General features: G+C 41.7%; 1 protein-coding gene across 4 annotated transcripts in view; it reads right to left on the bottom strand.

Moving 5' to 3' along the window:
• ctnna2 (catenin alpha 2) overlaps positions 1-18,650 on the bottom strand; it is a 1,024,232-nt gene extending 1,005,582 nt beyond the window's left edge. For 3 of the 4 annotated variants that reach the window (XM_031895802.1, XM_031895831.1, XM_031895815.1), the window contains exon 1: positions 18,204-18,650. The gene's annotated coding sequence lies outside the window, so the exon portion shown is untranslated. 4 annotated transcript variants of the gene reach the window in all.
• Positions 18,651-20,153: the final 1,503 nt, after the last annotated feature.

Raw genomic sequence — 20,153 nt, forward strand, 5'->3', positions numbered from 1 at the left:
ATTCATTTACAGTAAATGATAATAGATTGCCTGAAACTTTGGGGTGCAAAACGAGAACTGCCATTAATTCAATGTGCAAGAGAGTTGTGGTTATTGGCAGATAGATAGTACAGGTATGGGACCCCTTATCCGGAAACCCGTTATCCAGAAAGCTCCAAATTACGGAAACCCCATCTCCCATAGACTCCATTTTAATCAAATAATTTAGAATTTTCAGACTGATTTCCTTTTTCTCTGTAGTAATAAAACAATCCAATTGGGTTTAATTAATGTTTTATTGATTTTTTTAGTAGACTTACGGTATGGAGATCCAAATTACGGAAAGACCCCTTATTCAGAATACCCTTGGTTACAAGCATTCTGGATAATGGGTCCTATACCTGTACAATATTATGTACAAAGGCTCCAAATGGAGGCCTACCAAGGCATCACTCACTAGTTAAGATGGTCATACACTGCTTAGAATTGCTAATCTGACTCAGGTCGCCAAAGGAGCAGATCTGGGCCCAATTTTGCCACTATTGTGCAGAGCCAAATCAAGCTGATCTGATTGTTGGCTCTGGGGCCAGTGCTTGGGTCAGGCAATGGAAGCTATGAGGTCCTATCGGACAAAGAATGCAGCACCGGAGTTTTCATGGCAAAAGATTTTTAAAACTCCTCTGTTGTTATTTAGCTGATTTTTGAGCCAGATATTGGTCAGGCAGGAATGTTGACTAGCCCCATAGATCAGTGATCCCCAACCAGTGGCTCCGGGGCAACATGTTGCTCCCCAACCCCTTGGATGTTGCTCTCAGTGCCCCCAAACCAGGTAGTTATTTTTGAATTCCTGACTTGGGGGCAAGTTTTGGTTGAATAAAAACAAGATTCCCTACCAAATAAAGCCCCTATAAGCTGATTGGGTGCATAGAGGCCGCCTAATAGCCAATCACAGCCCTTATTTGGCTCCTCCATGAACTTTTATGCTGCTTGTGTTGCTCCCCAAGTCTTTTTACATTTGACTGTGGTTCACGAGTAAGAAAGGCTGGGGACCCCTGTCCTAGATTGACTAATAAACTGCCAACTTAATCTGGAGGAATAGCAGTATTTGGGAGCTCAACTCTGTGTTAACTTACCCAAACGGGTATCAGGTGCAAATACTGGAAGAACCTCACCTTGCATGGGGGTCAATATCCAATTGAAACACAGAGAAATGTTTTGGATTAACAAATTGGATACAATTTGGCCCCGAGGTCTGAATAGAGAATATATGCCTGCAATGTTTATCTTTAAGCGAGTAACTTTTATACCTGTGAATGTACATATATTGGTGTGTTTCTTTATATTTATTTTTATGTGATGTATCAATATATATATCTTTTTTTTTTTTAAGGTTACTAACTGGATAACACTGGATACACTGAGAGTGGGAGATTATTCCTGTTTACTACAATGAGTCTCAGAGAGGTACTGAGTATGATGTGCTGAACTAGTCCTCTAAACGTCTCAGAGATGAGTGTTCCAGTTATACACCATGTTAATATCAATGATTTGATTAATGCACATATGTGGACTAAATGTATAATTGTTAACACTTTTCTATATATAAGAAGGAATGGTTGTCATTATGCACATACATGGTTAGATTGTTGTAATTAACCATGCCATCACTGGAATAGGGGAGGGTTTCTCTATCCCCACCCGTTTCACACCCTTTATAACTTCAACACTAATTAGTGCACCATTAGCTTGAGAAAGGGTCCCGAAACGTTGCTCTTGTTTTTTGTATGTACTTGGGCAAATAAAAACTTTTTTACACGGCTTGCAACTTCAGCGTGCAACTTAATCCGGAGGGACTGACTTGGCAGCTGTTATTGGCCACATTTAGATGAGAGAACTGCCCCAAAATGCTTGTTTTCAAATAAGTAAACTGTAAGCCTGTAAATGCCACCTGCTGACCAGTTGCTATAGGTAACTAGACCTGGTCTTCTATTACATAACCTTATTTATACCAGTGCTATTTATTTGCTCTATGCATCTTGCACCCCCTCCCACCTTAAGAAACGAACCCTAAAGTCTGTGGTTTAACAGCGTTGTCATTTATTTGTTTATTTACAGATTTACAATGAAAGGTTGAGGTTTTAGACTGATGGATGATTTCATTTATAGTACGAGGCAAGACTTGAAAAAAAAAAGGCAGAATTGTTGGATTTATGAGAGGCCGTAGCAGGGTTACTCTTTATTATACCCAAGCTGTGCAGGTAGTTGGAGTTTAGCTGGCGGTTTCCTATCCACGATCTAACATTAAACCAAGAGTAAAGAGTATAAATTGCTAATGTACTGCACAAATACGGCGCATTCCGAAGAACAATTTTTCAAAACTAAGCTGCAGTAAAATCAAGAAGTACATGGTTATTTGCTGTAAATACACAGCCATTGTGTTTTTATTTTACCCTCAGATCTCTTATTTGTTCTGCCTAAGACTAAGTGCCATCTGAAACGATTTCCTGGCAGGGCTGTGGGAAGAACCATCAAGGCATTACATGAAATGAGAGCCAATATCACGCCTGTTCAAACATCCAATAAGTCACAGGCCAAGTTGATGTTTGAACCCCAAACACATATAATGGATGAAAGTCTATCACAAGCAAAGTGCTCAGTAATAGAATGGAATATAAAGACAACGGAGCATGTAATAAACAGCTATTGAGCAACGAGCAGGATACTTTCAAGGGACACCATTAAATGTCATCTCGGTGAACCTTGGCCATATGCCAGTTTCATTATTATTATTATTATTATTAACATTTATTTATAAAGCGCCAACATACCCCGCAGCGCTGTACAATAAGTGGGTTCCATACATTGGACATACAGAGTAACATATAAAGCAATCAATAACCGATACAAGAGGTGAAGAGAGCCCTGCCCAAAAGAGCTTACAATCTACAAGGAGAAAGGGTTGACACAATTATAGCTTGGAGACCTGAAGGATATAGTTGCAATCTATTCTCCTACCTCCATATGAATAAATGATCCAGAAGCTTCTCAAAATTAGGGAAAATCTACTTCCCAAACTCTACAAACCTTCCGACCATCAGTTCTTTTCACCATCTAACCTTCTCACTAGTGATGGGCGAAATGTTTCGCCAGGCATGGATTTGCGGCGAAATTCTGCGTTTCGTGAAGCGGATGAAAAAATTTGCTGTGCGTCAAAAGAATTGTCGTGGTGTCAAAATAAATAGTTGCGGCGTCAAAATAAATAGTTGCGGCGTCAAAATAAATAGGCGTGGTGTCAAAATAAATATTCACGGCATCAAAGAATAGTTGTGGCGTCAGAATAAATAGTTGCGGCGTCAGAATAAATAGTCGCGGCGTCAGAATAAATAGTCACGGCATCAAAGAATAGTTGTGGCGTCAGAATAAATAGTCGCGGCGTCAGAATAAATAGTCACGGCATCAAAGAATAGTTGTGGCGTCAGAATAAATAGTCGCGGCATCAGAATAAATAGTCGCGGCGTCAGAATAAATAGTCACGGCATCAAAGAATAGTTGTGGCGTCAGAATAAATAGTCACAGCATCAAAGAATAGTTGTGGCGTCAGAATAAATAGTCACAGCATCAAAGAATAGTTGTGGCGTCAGAATAAATAGTCGCGGGCGCCCAAATTTTTCATGTGCAACATTTTCGCCGTTTCGTAAATTTTTTGCCATTTCGCGAATCTTTTGAAAGATTTGCAAATTTTTCGGCAAAGCAAAACGGGACAGATTCGTTCATCACTACTTCTCACCTCATTGATCTAGTAACCGTCAGCCCCAAGAGTCCAATCCAGAATTCTCTAGATACCTATGATACTTCAATTGTCAGTATTTCTGGCCAAACAACTCTATAAATATTAAATACAAATATATATTTTACATTTGAGACACTACACTTGAGACCCACTTGCAGTCTCAATCTAATTTCTGCTTCTCTAAGACCTCAAAAAAGACCTCAAACAATAATATGCAACCAAAGTAGAGTATTTGACCCATTCTTAAATGGGTTGTGCCCACGGTGATCCAGTTGTGCGCTAGGACAAAAACATTCAATGGAAGTTGAGGGGGCAAGTATATTGTGTAAGGAAAGGAGTCATCCTAATAGGGGGGAAAATAGACCAAGAAGCACAAGATCCAACCAACTTGAGAAGACTCTATAGTGAAACTGAGAATATCTAACGATACCCTAGGTTCTATTTTTATTCTTTCCAAGAAAGAGCCCAAACCGAGAGATATCCGTGACCTCAGTCTATTAGATGTAGATGTAGTTAGAATGAATACAACAGCTTGAACATGCCGGGGAGCGCAAAGTCACTGTGTCACTGCTGTCTCTATCCATGCGTAGCTTGTTAAAGGCAACACCAGGGCCACAGGGAGCAATGCTAGTGGATTAATCCATGTATCTGCAAAACTCCGTCCGGTTAACTTCAATCAACCCCTTGATAACATTACATGAATCATTACGAAGGGATTGCATACTAGGGACTATTATGGACCTTTCCTATTTGGCCCTGTTAGAACGTCTTTATTTATGTTATTTAGTTCAAGCTGAAATTTAAAAAAAAAAAAATAAGTGTTTAACGTGGAGTTACCAGAATAAAGATTGATTTATCCGACAAGATATAGTCAGGTCTGAACGTTATTATAGTTGAAGAGGAGCTCCTTCTATGTCTTTATCCCAAGGAGCAGCACTTGTTTGTAGATGTTGGATTGGCCAATAGCTTCACCAATAGGCTGGAAGCATATCTAGAAGTGTATACTAAATTGGCTTGTCAATGACAAGTTTGGCTCGAAGACAAACCTAAATTAAGTTACTGATGACATTGGGAAAAGAATGAAAAATGTATTTTCGGATTTAAATGTGTGCCTTAGGGCACTGGTTCCCTCACTGTGGGACGGGCCCCTCTGGTGGTGCCTGGAGCAAAGAAGGCTCAGCCTCAAGGCCAGGTAAGGTGAGATTAAAGAGACTCTGTCATGATTTTTATGGTGTAGTTTTTATTAATATTATAATTTATCCTACCATTTAAAATTTTCTTCTTAAACCAATAAATTTGTTTTTTTAAGTTGTAATATTAGTGTGTAGGTGCCATCTCCAGTCATTGTGCCTGATTCTGATCTTTCAGAAAGAGCCAGCACTTCACAATGGCACTGCTTTGAGATAAGCTGTTGTTTCTCCTACTCCCATGTAACTGGAGAAGTCTCAAGCCGGACTTGGATTTTTACTATTGAGTGCTATATTCATCTCTACCACTAGGTGGGGCATGAAAGCATTTTTAGCAATGCAGGTGTCAGGGAGCTGCTATCTTGCTCCCTTTCTATTGTTCTGCTGATAGGCTGCTGGGGGGGGGGTATCACTCCGAACTTGCAGCGCAGCAGTAAAGTGTGCCTGAGTCTGAGCTTTCAGAAGGAGCCAGCGCTATACAATAGAACTGCTTTCAGCTAACCTATTGTTTCTCCTACTCCCATGTAACTGGAGGAGTCCCAAGCCGGACTTGGATTTCTTACTATTGAGTGCTATTCTGATACCTACTGGGAGCTGCTATCTTGCTCCCTTCCTATTGTTCTGCTCATCGGTTGATGGGGGAGGGGGGGATATCACTCCAACTTGCAGCGCAGCAGTAAAGTGTGCCTGAGTCTGAGCTTTCAGCCAGCGCTACACATTAGAACTGCTTTCAGCTAACCTATTGTTTCTCCTACTCCCATGTAACTGGAGGAGTCCCAAGCCGGACTTGGATTTCTTACTATTGAGTGCTATTCTGATACCTACTGGGAGCTGCTATCTTGCTCCCTTCCCATTGTTCTGCTGATCGGCTGCTGGGGGGGAGGGGGGGGGAAATCACTCTAACTTGCAGCGCAGCAGTAAAGTGTGACTGGGAAACAGGTGTCTAGCCCCATGTCACTTTTCAAAATTAAACATAAAAAAATCCATTTGCTCTTTTTAAAAACCGATTTCAAAATCCCATCAACAGACAAAGCTTACTTGCTCTCCTAGAATCATCTGAAAGCCCAGCATGAAGGTCGCTTAGGGTGAAATTTGGACGAAAACGTGTTTTCTGTTCTAGATCTTTTTGGAACTATGGCCGAATGACTGATACAGCAATGTTTTCCTATAACTTTAACCTTGTTCTAAACCCAAAAAAGGGGGTCCCTGACTAAAGGTTTAACCTCCAATGGGGGCTCCAAATGTAACCACTGCCTACAGACACAGATGAAGGTGACAGACAATGATATTTTATTATTAGTTATGATTGTGCCATTATTTAGCCATTTGTCGGGCACCTACGCTTGCACAACTGCACTCACTATTCCCTGGGTATAAGTTGGGTATCTGATCACAAACAATACCAAACAATACCCTAAATGCCTTAGTAGCTGTTGTGCATCTCGGCTAATCTCCGGAGATATTCCATCTGGTTTATTCAAGATAACATTCTCCCCACAATAGAAATCCACAAACCAGACACAGTTTTGTTCTATAGCAATTGGCACGTCGCACACAAACTGCTGACATTTTTGGGGTGACGTTTCTTTCCCTGGAGCCGATTATCCAAGCAACTAACCCCCATTGCTTTTTTATTATGTGGGGGGGATGGTTAGGAATTGAATTATTAAGAAGCAATTGCAGAATCTGTAAAATGCCAGGATGGTACGGATCCAGATTGGGCTGAAGAGAAAGGCACTTTGGGTATCTTGTTTTTTTAATTCTTCATGATAAATCCCCTATAGGGCCGGCAGCACTGACACTTTCATTATATAGAGAGAACAATAATTATCTCTGAATTCTACAAAATTGATGCAAACCCAATGATAAATCAATCTACAGAGAAATATGATACCCAGCTGCTTTATTGGGGTTTTAAGTGGAATCACTTGGATGTACTGAGTTGTTCCAAACCTTCCTGGGTTAGAACCGCGGACCGGCAACAAACAGCACCTTTGCCCTTACTGCCCCTTTACTAGACTGGGCAGTTAGGCCGCAGGATCTTCTATATATATAATAAATATGCCTCTATAGATTTAACAGGATCTGGGCACATTTTTTGCCAGTAATACTATTCTCAGAGCTGCCAAACCCCCCTAACCTATTTTTTTGCGAATTTTCAATTTTCAATTTTGGCACAATCCCCCTCGGTCTCCCGTCATCCTACTGCATTCCACTAGGCTTTCACCAACTGGCAATTCTACCGAATAGTCTGTATTTGGCTGCTGCTAAAGGTCCTCATACACGGGCCGATCCGCTCGCTTGGCGATGTCACCAAGGGAGCGGATCTTCTCCTGATATCCCCACCTACAAGTGGGCGATATTGGGAGAATGCAGGCTAATTGGATCATTTGGCCCTGGGGCCAAATGATCGAATTATTACCACAGGCATAGGAAAAGATGGTGCGGGGATCGAAACAACGAGCCGATGAGGTCCCCGATCCAACTAGATTTTCTAACCTGCCGATCGAGATCTGCCCAATTTCAGGCCAGGTATCAGTCGGGCAGGCCCGTCGGTAGTGCCCATACACGGGCCTAAGCTGCCGAATCGGTCTAAGGAACCCATATCGCCAGCTAGAATCAGCCCGTGTATGGGGACCTTAAGACAAACTATTTGCCTAAATGCTTAATGCTGGCACTTAAATAATGGTGGCCTGTTGTTTTCCATGGTTTGGGCTAGGGCCTTCCTATTGGGTGGCAACAGTTTGGGGAGGGTTTTCTCCTGTTTCGGCACAACAATACCCCATGCACAAAGCCAGCACCATACAGAATAGGTTTGGAGGGGAAGAACCTAACTGGGTTTGACAGAGCCCTGACTCCAACACAGCTGAATCCCTATGGGATAAACTGGAAGCCAAGCTACACATTACTTTCAAACATGGCCTCTCACAGACCTCTCTTGGATGGGCAGACTTGTGGCAATTAACACCATGTTGTTCCCAAAAATTCTCTACCTTTTCTGGACAATACCCATAATCTTACCAGGTAAGTTCTTTCACTCCAAAAGACCTAGAACTTGAACACAGTTCTCACTAAATATAAGCTACAAGGTAGTCTCAGCTCTTCGAATTTTGCTCGGTGTATTTTTTCTACAGTGAACCAACCTCATCAAGAAGGTAACGGTGCCTCTTTTTTACATGTGGAACAAGTTGGATCCCTCCGAAGCTTCGGCCTAAAACACATTTACTATTTCCCGCTGCACAAGCAACACTCAGTCTGGGACTCTCACTAGGCTTACACCCTAAATTACCATTTGCAGCTTTGAAAGGGCTTATACCTAATTACAAGGGGAATATAAATAGCGGGTAGGGATGCTCCGCGTTAAACACGACAACTGAAAAAGAAAATGGAATAGACGGGGGTCACTGCTGCCCAGCCGGACGAGCATGTCATTAGTAATTAAGCAGTTGGTGAATCGACTGGATTTTGCCCACAAAAATATTCAGTTATTGAATGGAACATTAACCTTTGCTTTCTGGCCGATAAAGCTTCATGTAGATATGTTTATATGCTAAGGCTGCAGTGAGACCCCTGTTACTTGAATTTTCAATTAAGTCACACTTTACTGCTGCGCTGCAAGTTGGAGTTATATCCCCCCCCTCACCCCCCAGCAGCCGATCAGCAGAACAATGGGAAGGGAGCAAGATAGCAGCTCCCAGTAGGTATCAGAATAGCACTCAATAGTAAGAAATCCAAGTCCGGCTTGGGACTCCTCCAGTTACATGGGAGTAGGAGAAACAATAGGTTAGCTGAAAGCAGTTCTACTGTGTAGCGCTGGCTGAAAGCTCAGACTCAGGCACAAGGCACTGAGATGGCACCTACACACCAATATTACAGCTACAAATACATTTGTTGGTTCAAGAATAAAAGGTTAAATGGCAGAGGGAATTATTTGCCATTTAGAAATAAAAAGTGCCCCTTAAACATCATGGCAGTATCCCTTTAAGATATGGAGATCCAAAACACATAAAGACCCCTTATGTGGAAAAAAAACACGTTCCGAGGACTCTGAATAACAGGTCCCATGCTCCGTCACTGCTTCACTTAAAAAATATGTCATTAAAAGAATAGGCAAAATGTATTGTGAACATGTTATATTTATTGTGCTTCTCCAAACGATGCGGATAGAGGTTTATAGCGGCTTTTGAAGTGAGTGAGAAGCCTGATAGGAACCTGAGGGGGGGGGGGTATGTACAAACAACGTGTGAGTGAAGGCTGTGTCAGGTGTGGGAATTACAAGGGGAATATAAATAGCGGGTAGGGATGCTCCATGTTACACATGACAACAGAAAAGGAAAATGGAATAGACGGGGGTCAGTGCTGAGGCTGAACCTTATGGATTGTGCTCTGCATTGGATGGAACAAAACACAGACCTTAATCACATGAATCGGATACAAAGCTCCGGGTATAAATGAGTAGGAAAGCGGGGGGGGGGCTTAATTACCTGCAGGCCGACTCGTGTAATGGAAGTGACAACACGTCAGTGGCGTGTAAGCGTGTGAATCTGCATTGTGAGCGCTTCGTGCTCCGACGGGGAGAGCTCCAACCAGGAAAGGAGATCGGTTTTTATAATTGTGTCCCCATAACACGTGGATAATGTTTAAATAAACAGGGACCAGCGACTTAAGGGAACAGTTCAGTGTAAAAAATAAAAACTGGATAAAATAGATAAACTGCGCTAAATAATAAATATTTGTAATATAGTTTGTTAGGCAAAAATGTAATCTATAAAGGCTGGAGTGGGCAGATGTCTAACATAATAGCCAGAACACTACTTCCTGCTTTCCTGCTTTCTAAGCTATTAGTTAGTTAGTGACTTTAGGGGGGGCCACATGGGACATAACTGTCAGTTAGTTTGTGAGCATGCAGGCAGGGTCAGACTGGGCCTCTGGGACACCGGGAAAAATCCCGGTGGGCCCTGGCATTAGTGGGCCCCGACGGCCCAGACCCAACCCTTGCCGGCGCTCCCTCTGCCCAACCGTTCCTCCCCTGACATGTTAAATTTACACGCGCTCAGGGGAGGACATTGGGTAGGGGACCCTGCAGGGGGGTTAGGGGGGCTGTTGTGTCCCATATGGCTCCCCCTCACGTCACTGATTGGTTACTGACTGCTAAAAGCTTAGAGAGCTGTAAAGGAGGAAGTAGTGTTCTGGCTATTATGTTAGACATCTGCCCACTCCAGGCTTATTAAATTACATATTTGCCTAACTAACTATATTGAAAATATTTTTTATCTGTTTAACCCAGTTTAATTTTTACACTGAACTGTCCCTTTGATATATCCCCCCCCCCCCCCATATATATTGGGAAACAAAAATAAAATTAACAAAAGAAACAGTTTATAAGTCAATAGGAAGAATGATTGAGGCAAGATGGCAGCACTGGGAGGGGGAATTGTGGGTAAAAAGCACATTGAATTGGATCGGAAATCTCGCTTTGCATACTGCATGGGGGTCGTAAAATACCCATATGGCCCCTTGTTTCCTTTTCTGCCCTCTGTTGGGTACTGAATAAAGATATAAACCCGAAACCTAAGATGGTGAGAATGGAATATGTTCCCCTCGGTTTAAATAAAAGAAATGGGCAAATGAGTGAGAACTTTCCCAGTAACGGAGCCAACAGTAATAGGAACGAGATGTCCTTGGCCGGCACATACCCCGCACAGGCCAAAAAACATTGAGACATAAATAATGCAAGTAAAGGATCTGATTTATACGCACAGGGTTCTTAGAGAGTTTGGTCATTGCCATAGAAACTCATGGCAACCAATCGCATCGTCGCATTCATTTTTCTACCTGTAGCCGTCTGAAAAATGCCCGTTGCTGATTGGTTGCTATGGGTTACTGCCCATGGGCAAGTGTTGATAAATGAGCCCCACAAATCCCCTAGGTACAAGGTGTCTTGAGTTGCACTTGGAGGGGAGCAGATGCCCTTTGCATGGCTTTTTTGCCCCTTTCCCTAAAAGTAGAGGAGCAGGAAAAAGCAGGAAAAATAAAATATATTTTTTAATACGACCCAAACATCGCTTCCAATTGCTTTTGTACACGAGCAGCTTTCAGTTGCAAATACAGATCGTACAACTTGCTGTTCTCTTTGTGTGTGTGCGACTATACACCGGCACCATAATACCCCTGGGGCCATTATACTCTCGGCAAATCCTTGTGGAACCTATCCAATTCTAGCTTCTTGCACAGGGCAAAAACAGTATCTCTTCCAATTAGACGAACAAGCAAATTAACCAAAACGCAGCGAAAATAGCAAAAATACCCACCCTTGGCTCTGTTTATGTCTTCTAGATATCAGCATCTCTATAAATAAAGCTGAGGAACAGTAAAGGCTGATTGCACAGTACTCAGTGACTAAGCAATATGCCCCGCTCTGTGCCCACATTTAGCCCCGTACTGTATGTCGGCTATTGGCACAGACTGCCAGTAGACTTTATAACAGTAGAAGTGCCCTGGGTTGGATGTGCCGGCCCTGCTGGGTTTTGTTTCCGGAGAAAAGACTTCAGCACCTCTGCTAGTGGACAGCAGCCAATGCTTGGAAATGTCTTTGGATCTCTAGGTGAGATACATAACATTGAGCTCTAGTTTGACTTATACAGGTATGGGACCTGTCATCCAGAATGCTCAGGAGCTGGGGGGTTTCTGGATAAGGGATCTTTCCATAATTTGAATCTCCTACCTTAACTTATTAAAACATTAAATAAACGCAGCAGGATTATTTTGCCTCCAATAAGGGGTAATTATATCTTAGTTGGGATCAAGTACAGGTACTGTATTATTATTACAGAGAAAAGGGAATCATTTAACCATTAAATAAACCCAATAGGGCTGTTCTGCCCCCAATAAGGGATAATTATATCTTAGTTGGGATCAAGTACAGGTACTGTTTTATTATTACAGAGAAAAGGGGATCATTTAACCATTAAATAAACCCAATAGGGCTGTTCTGCCCCAATAAGGGGTAATTATATCTTAGTTGGGATCAAGTACAGGTACTGTTTTATTATTACAGAGAAAAGGGGATCATTTAACCATTAAATAAACCCAATAGGACTGTTCTGCCCCCAATAAGGGGTAATTATATCTTAGTTGGGATCAAGTACAGGTACTGTTTTATTATTACAGAGAAAAGGGAATCATTTAACCATGAAATAAACCCAATAGGGCTGTTCTGCCCCCAATAAGGGGTAATTATATCTTAGTTGGGATCAAGTACAGGTACTGTTTTATTATTACAGAGAAAAGGGAATCATTTAACCATTAAATAAACCCAATAGGGCTGTTCTGCCCCAATAAGGGGTAATTATATCTTAGTTGGGATCAAGTACAGGTACTGTTTTATTATTACAGAGAAAAGGGAATCATTTAACCATTAAATAAACCCAATAGGGCTGTTCTGCCCCCAATAAGGGGTAATTATATCTTAGTTGGGATCAAGTACAGGTACTGTTTTATTATTACAGAGAAAAGGGGATCATTTAACCATTAAATAAACCCAATAGGACTGTTCTGCCCCCAATAAGGGGTAATTATATCTTAGTTGGGATCAAGTACAGGTACTGTTTTATTATTACAGAGAAAAGGGAATCATTTAACCATTAAATAAACCCAATAGGGCTGTTCTGCCCCAATAAGGGGTAATTATATCTTAGTTGGGATCAAGTACAGGTACTGTTTTATTATTACAGAGAAAAGGGAATCATTTAACCATTAAATAAACCCAATAGGGCTGTTCTGCCCCCAGTAAGGGGTAATTATATCTTAGTTGAGATCAAATACATGGTTCTGTTTTATTATTGCAGAGATATAGAAAATAATTGTTAGTCTATGGGATATGGCCTTCTTGTAATTCTGAACTTTCTGAATAATGGGTTTCCGGTTAATGGATTCCATACCTGTATAAATTAAAAAAAATACCACCACCAGAATGTAAATAACATTAGGGACAGCCTAGTGTTTTATAAGCACAACTATGTGAACATTAGTAGGGGTTAGTGATGTTCAGGTTGGCCCAAAACCCACAGGACTCAAGGGTCCGGCAGGTTCAGACCAACCATTCCTCCCTGCAGCCCTGCCGCTTGCCAACCCTCTCTGCCCAAAAGTAGACAGTGGCCACAGATTGTCTCTGTTATCTATATACTCACGCCCCTCTCCTCCAGTGACATCAGAGATAGGTGGGTCGGGTATATAAATCAGCACAGGAAATCAGGCTTGAGTTGGGTTGGTTTGAGTCGGGTTGGTTTGAGTCGGGTTGGTTTGAGTTGGGTTGGTTTGAGTCGGGTTGGTTTGAGTCGGGTTGGTTTGAGTCGGGTTGGTCTGAGTCGGGTTGGTTTGAGTCGGGTTGGTTTGAGTCGGGTTGGTCTGAGTCGGGTTGGTTTGAGTCGGGTTGGTTTGAGTCGGGTTGGTTTGAGTCGGGTTGGTTTGAGTCGGGTTGGTTTGAGTCGGGTTGGTTTGAGTTGGGTTCAACTAGTGCATCACTAGTAAAGTCCCCCCCTTGGTAAAAAATGCTAAAACTAATTGTTCCTGTTTGTAAAATGCCTTTTTCTTTTTTAATAAACCAAAACGAACACCAAACAACAGTCTACAGTACCTGTACAATTCATTTTGCAATGATAATTCCTGTTAAATATGGGGAAATGCTCATTGTAACAAATATTACTTAAAAACTTGTCCCATTTGCACCTATGGCACAGAATGTTGCACCCTGAAGCCTCGGTCAGGGGCCCATTAGCTCGATAGAATTCTGAAACAATAATTAGAAAACCATATTGAATAAAGTTCATTGTTCCCCCTACATGTGCTGCTTTGCCCCCCCCCCGGCCCCCGGAAGCCTCGGGTCTGTAGCCTAAAGCTGCACAAATCAAAAGCTTTGGTGAAAACATGGCAAAGCAAATGTTCAACTGAAATACCCGATGCGCCTCTGCAAAAAGGGTCGAGCCCTCTATTCCTTCCCAGAGGTCTGAAACTACAGTATATCCCCCACTGATATCATGTGTCAGATACCAATACTAATACATTATTGCCGACACTTAAATGATCATTAATAATCAATGCAAATGGTGCAAAGCTACTGATATGTATTGATGAGGGCGTAAGTGTAACATGATGGATAGACACGACCAATAGGAATTCAGAAAGAATGCACCATGCAGCGAGGGATACAGACCCCCCGCCTAGTCCTTTTCCCAATATTGTAGCCACAAAACCGTCCCAAAACAGCATCTAAAACGTGAAAATATCCACTGAATCCGGAGAATTCATTCATCTTCCATTTAAAATACACGTTTTGTTGATTTCTGCTTTTTTTCCATTATATCCCCAGATTTCTGTTTGCCAAAGCCCATGATATATTTGTTTCTTTAAGACTTTGAAAAGAACATTTTCATGTTGGACACGGTGAGTTATCACCGCAAAGCATTAAACATGAGCCCCGGCTATTGGTCAAACGTTGACAGATCTAAATTACATTTCAACTTGACTTGTTGCCAAGAACATGTTGTTAATAAATCCAAGCATTGATAAATGCACTCGACATGGACTGTACGGCAAAGAGCGAATGGGACACGCACGGAGGGGCCGGGGCAAGGAGGTTCTGGGACTGAGGTTCTGCTCTGCAGCCCAAACCAAATAGTAGCCACATACAATAGCCACATAGAATAGAAACCGAAGCAGTCGAATGGAATATACAGAAACATTAACAGCCCGGCTATAAACAAATCAGCAGATGCTGAACTACTTGCTGTATTAGGGGGGGTATTTATTAAGGAGGGGCAGCTGTGGAAAGGTGGTGGCGATGGCAGATACAAGTGATAGCATCAAGGCTTGGATGGCTCTTTAATAGGTGTAATTACAAAAGGCTATGAATATGAACGGCTGAGGGGGTGTTTTATAAATTATGATTATTAACATTTATTTATAAAGCGCCAACATATCCCGCAGCGCTGTACAATAAGTGGGTTCCATACATTGGGCATACAGAGTAACATATAAAGCAACCAATAACCGATACAGGAGGTGAAGAGAGATAGATAGATAGATAGATAATGGAAAGATTATTATTATTATTATTAACATTTATTTATAAAGCGCCAACATATCCCGCAGCGCTGTACAATAAGTGGGTTCCATACATTGGGCATACAGAGTAACATATAAAGCAACCAATAACCGATACAGGAGGTGAAGAGAGATAGATAGATAGATAGATAATGGAAAGATTATTATTATTATTATTAACATTTATTTATAAAGCGCCAACATATCCCGCAGCGCTGTACAATAAGTGGGTTCCATACATTGGGCAAACAGAGTAACATATAAAGCAACCAATAACCGATACAGGAGGTGAAGAGAGATAGATAGATAGATAATGGAAAGATTATTATTATTATTATTAACATTTATTTATAAAGCGCCAACATATCCCGCAGCGCTGTACAATAAGTGGGTTCCATACATTGGGCATACAGAGTAACATATAAAGCAATCAGTAACCGATACAGGAGGGGAAGAGAGATAGATAGATAGATAATGGAAAGATTATTATTATTAACATTTATTTATAAAGCGCCAACATACCCCGCAGCGCTGTACAATAAGTGGGTTCCATACATTGGGCATACAGAGTAACATATAAAGCAATCAGTAACCAATACAGGAGGGGAAGGGAGTCCTGCCCAAAAGAGCTTACAATCTACAACAAATGTTCAAGTTTGATTTATTAAGTGCAAAAAAACTCCAAAACTTGAATGTGGAAAATCTGCCATCCTAAAGCTTGTGAGTTTCTATAGAAGTCAATGGGAATCGTCATGGGCAAATTCCAGTTTTTTGAGTTTGTTTTATTCGTTTTTTAATTCAAACGAGTTTTCCTTAAACGACCATTCGATATGCGAGTTGATTCAATTGACAAAAACTCAAATTCACAAAACTCGAAAAACTGATGAATAATCCCATTATTGTTGAGCCAGAAGGGGCTTTATAGTCAGGGAGATGTTAGACAGGGCAGCTCCCCATGGTTTTGTCCCTCAACCTTGAGCCACAACTAGACGTTAGGTCGGGTGTTTCGAGTTTGTTTTATTCGTTTTTTAATTCAAACGACCATTCGATATGCGAGTTGATTCAAATGACAAAAACTCAAGTTCACAAAACTCAAAAAACTGATGAATAATCCCATTATTGTTGAGCCAGAAGGGGTTTTATAGTCAGGAAGATGTTAGACAGGGCAGCTCCCCATGGTTTTGCCCCTCAAACTTGAGTCACAACTAGGGGTGTTTTTGAGAAAAATATTAAGCTTGAGGAAAGTGTTCATGTTATGCGTGAATAAACTATTTCTGACCAAATTCTCTACAGATTATGCTAAGGATACATTACTACATAGAGCTGGAATATTTTGGGGAGAAGTCTGTCGAGTCTTGTCACTATTCTGACCAAATTCTCTACAGATTACGCTAAGGATTCATTGCCACATAGAGGTGGAATATTTTGGGGAGAAGTCTGTTGAGTCTTGTCACTATTCTGACCAAATTCTCTACAGATTACCCTAAGGACTTATTGCCACATAGAGCTGGAATATTTTGGGGAGAAGTCTCTCGAGTTTTGTCACTATTCTGACCAAATTCTCTACAGATTACCCTAAGGACTTATTGCCACATAGAGCTGGAATATTTTGGGGAGAAGTCTGTCGAGTCTTGTCACTATTCTGACCAAATTCTCTACAGATTACCCTAAGGACTTATTGCCACATAGAGCTGGAATATTTTGGGGAGAAGTCTGTCGAGTCTTGTCACTATTCTGACCAAATTCTCTACAGATTACCCTAAGGACTTATTGCCACATAGAGCTGGAATATTTTGGGGGGAAGTCTGTCGAGTCTGGTCACCTCTCTAATAAATATAATAATATAAAAAAATATAAAATATACAAAGAGCCCCCCAATGACTTTAAAATACAAGACTATTTCTGTAAATATAACAAGTTATAGAGAAACTTTTATGGAAATCGCAAGTGAAATAGAAATTTTGAAGAACAAACCTGAACAACTTAAACCAATAGATAAACCCATTTGACTGGTTGCAAGGGAGGGTTTAAAGAGAGCGACAAGCATGGGTCTGTAACACCAGGATCAGCAAAGCCCCGGGTACCTTTATATGCTGTATAAAGTAATTGCAATAAATATTCAGCAACAGGGTAACGTCAGGCTGAATGCCCCCCGGTGCCAGATGGACACATACACAATGCTTAGGAGTGTTTGAGCCCCCCCTCCCCTTGCATCTGAATGGGTTGCTGAGATGCAGTCTGGCCGTGCCAAAGACAAGGTGCCCATTCCGTAACCAACCGCTCTGCCCAAAACATTTGCCACAAAATGCTAAAACAAAAACGCCAATAATCTACTTTTCTAGTAGCGAGACCTTAGCCATCTCCTACAGAAGTTCCCATGGAGGCAGTGAGGGGGGAGCACAGAGTAAGGAATCTTGGAGCCATGAGTTTGGGAAGCAGAAAGAAGAGCAAAGGAATAGGCAGATTTAAACTTCCATCACATTGTAACCAGTGCAGAACATGAAATGCCAAATTCTAATTGGAGACACCGGCGATAGAACTGAGGGGAGAATTTACTTTGGTGCCCAGGGGACAGAGGGAATCATGACACTTGGGAGGAGACATCCTTTTAAAAAAGATCAATCCTTTTGTCTGCCTTCCCCTCGGTGCCTCTCCAAGGATTCCATCCAAATCAAATATTAAGCGGGTGGTTTGAATGTCTTTTGGAAATTGACAGAGGCCTAGAAACAAAAGGACGGGAGGAGGGTGGATGCTGGGAAGAGCCGGACTTTCCCCAGTGATGCTGCCTTGTCCGCGTTTGGGCAGGCTGGGGGGGGGGGAAGAGAGATCTGCAGATGTCGGCTATACCATGATCCCCCCCCCTCCGGTCTGCACAAAGGAACGGAAAGGTCTGATCCGCCGCACATGGAACAAAAGGCTTGGGATCAGAGCATCTCCCTGCATCCCTGGGAAGCACAATGCTGCTGCTAGTGGTGCTGATGCTGCTGAGCTGGGAGGACCATGGATGCTTATTCTACTCACAGACGCCGGCAACGGAGCAGACTGATGCTACTCTCCCAAAAAACATGGTGATGAGGAAGGGAACAAGCATGGCAGAGACACACAGCATCTGCATTGGTCTACGAGGAGCCCACATAGACACTCACCTCCCTTGCTGAGCTCGCTCCTCTCTCCTCCTAGGGGGGATAACACAATCCTAGGCTGGGAGTCTTGCTGTGTGCTGCAGGGGTCTGTGTGCGAGCAGGACGCAGGCAGGCAGGGTCAGTGCAGATAGTCCTGGAAGAGTAGATATCCCTGGAAGTGGAGCAGAGGATGCTATGGGGATGAGGGGGGGGTCTGTAGATGGGGAGCAGTTCCCTGGGTGCTGAAGGACAGTTCACTGTAGAGCAGGGCAATCCGTGCCGGTGAGTGCAGCCGGCTGAGCACTGTGGGTATTGTGTGGGTATTGTGGGTATTGTGTGGGTATTGTGGGTATTGTGTGTTGTCTCTCAGGGAAGCCTCAGTCCCCAGCCTGTGACAGCTCCAGCTGCTCAATGTGTTCTATGTGAGAGCTTGGTCTCCAAGAGCATCAGCTGAGCTCCGCCACTCCCCTCCTCGCTGCTCAATAGGGAGCTTTTTTTTTTTTTTTTTTTCCTAATGAAACTTTATTACCAAAGCCATAGCCGATACAGGGAGAGAAAGCAGAGCCCAGTTACATCCAGCGGCACAATCATTACCGATAATCACTGCTCGTGCCTGGCAGCAAAACCTGTCCTTACGCTGCTTGGAGCGACTCCTGCCACAATGTAGCCCGACAGCAGCTGCAGAACCTCTCGGGTTTCAGACTTCAAGGGGAAAATAAGTGAATAAATACTATATATACTGTGTATGTGTGTGTGTACAGGTATCGGACCCCTTATCCGGAAACCCGTTATCCAGAAAGCTCCGAATTACGGAAAGCCTGTCTCCCATAGACCCCATTTTAATCAAATAATTCAGAATTTTAAAACTGATTTCCTTTTTCTATGTAGAAATAAAACAGAACCATGTAATTGATTCCAACTAAGATATAATTACCCCTTATTGGGGGCAGAACAGCCCTATTGGGTTTATTTCATGGTTAAATGATTCCCTTTTCTCTGTAATAATAAAACAGTACCTGTACTTGATCCCAACTAAGATATAATTACCCCTTATTGGGGCAGAACAGCCCTATTGGGTTTATTTCATGGTTAAATGATTCCCTTTTCTCTGTAATAATAAAACAGTACCTGTACTTGATCCCAACTAAGATATAATTACCCCTTATTGGGGCAGAACAGCCCTATTGGGTTTATTTCATGGTTAAATGATTCCCTTTTCTCTGTAATAATAAAACAGTACCTGTACTTGATCCCAACTAAGATATAATTACCCCTTATTGGATGCAAAACAATCCTATTGGGTTTAATTAAAGTTGTATTGATTTTTTTGGTAGACTTAAGGTAGTGAGATCCAAATTACGGAAAGACCCCTTATCCGGAATACCCTTGGTTCTGGATAATGGGTCCTATACCTGTATATATATATATATTTATATATATATATATATATATATATATATTTATATATATATATATATATATATATATATAACTTAGATTGTAAGCTCTACAGGGCAGGGACCTCATTCCTACTGTGTCTCATAATACATGGCAGTTAATCTCTGTGTATTTATACTTATTTATTCTATTGATTATAACACTTATATATACTATATACAGTATATATATATATATTTCAAAAATGGACATCACACACAATGAAAGTGCAAAAGGTATACTATAAAAAATCACATGCTGTCCGTTTTTGTGGAAGGAGAATCGGAGCCTATTGGGGACTTGCACCACACATTTTTCTATAACAGGGTGCTGTGCTATTTTTCAACAAAAAAACATTATATATATATATATATATATAAAGTAAATAGCAACGGTGCCGTTGGCGCCAAAAGATGTATTTAAACACTGATCTAAACGATGTACAGTCATCCCTGATGAAGGTTCCAGTAGGGAACCGAAACGTAGGATTAATAAACCTCACTATTTGAATTTACCACTTTTGTTATTTTGGATTAT

This window comes from Xenopus tropicalis, chromosome 1 (genome assembly GCF_000004195.4).
Source record: "Xenopus tropicalis strain Nigerian chromosome 1, UCB_Xtro_10.0, whole genome shotgun sequence".
Lineage (NCBI taxonomy): Eukaryota > Metazoa > Chordata > Amphibia > Anura > Pipidae > Xenopus > Xenopus tropicalis.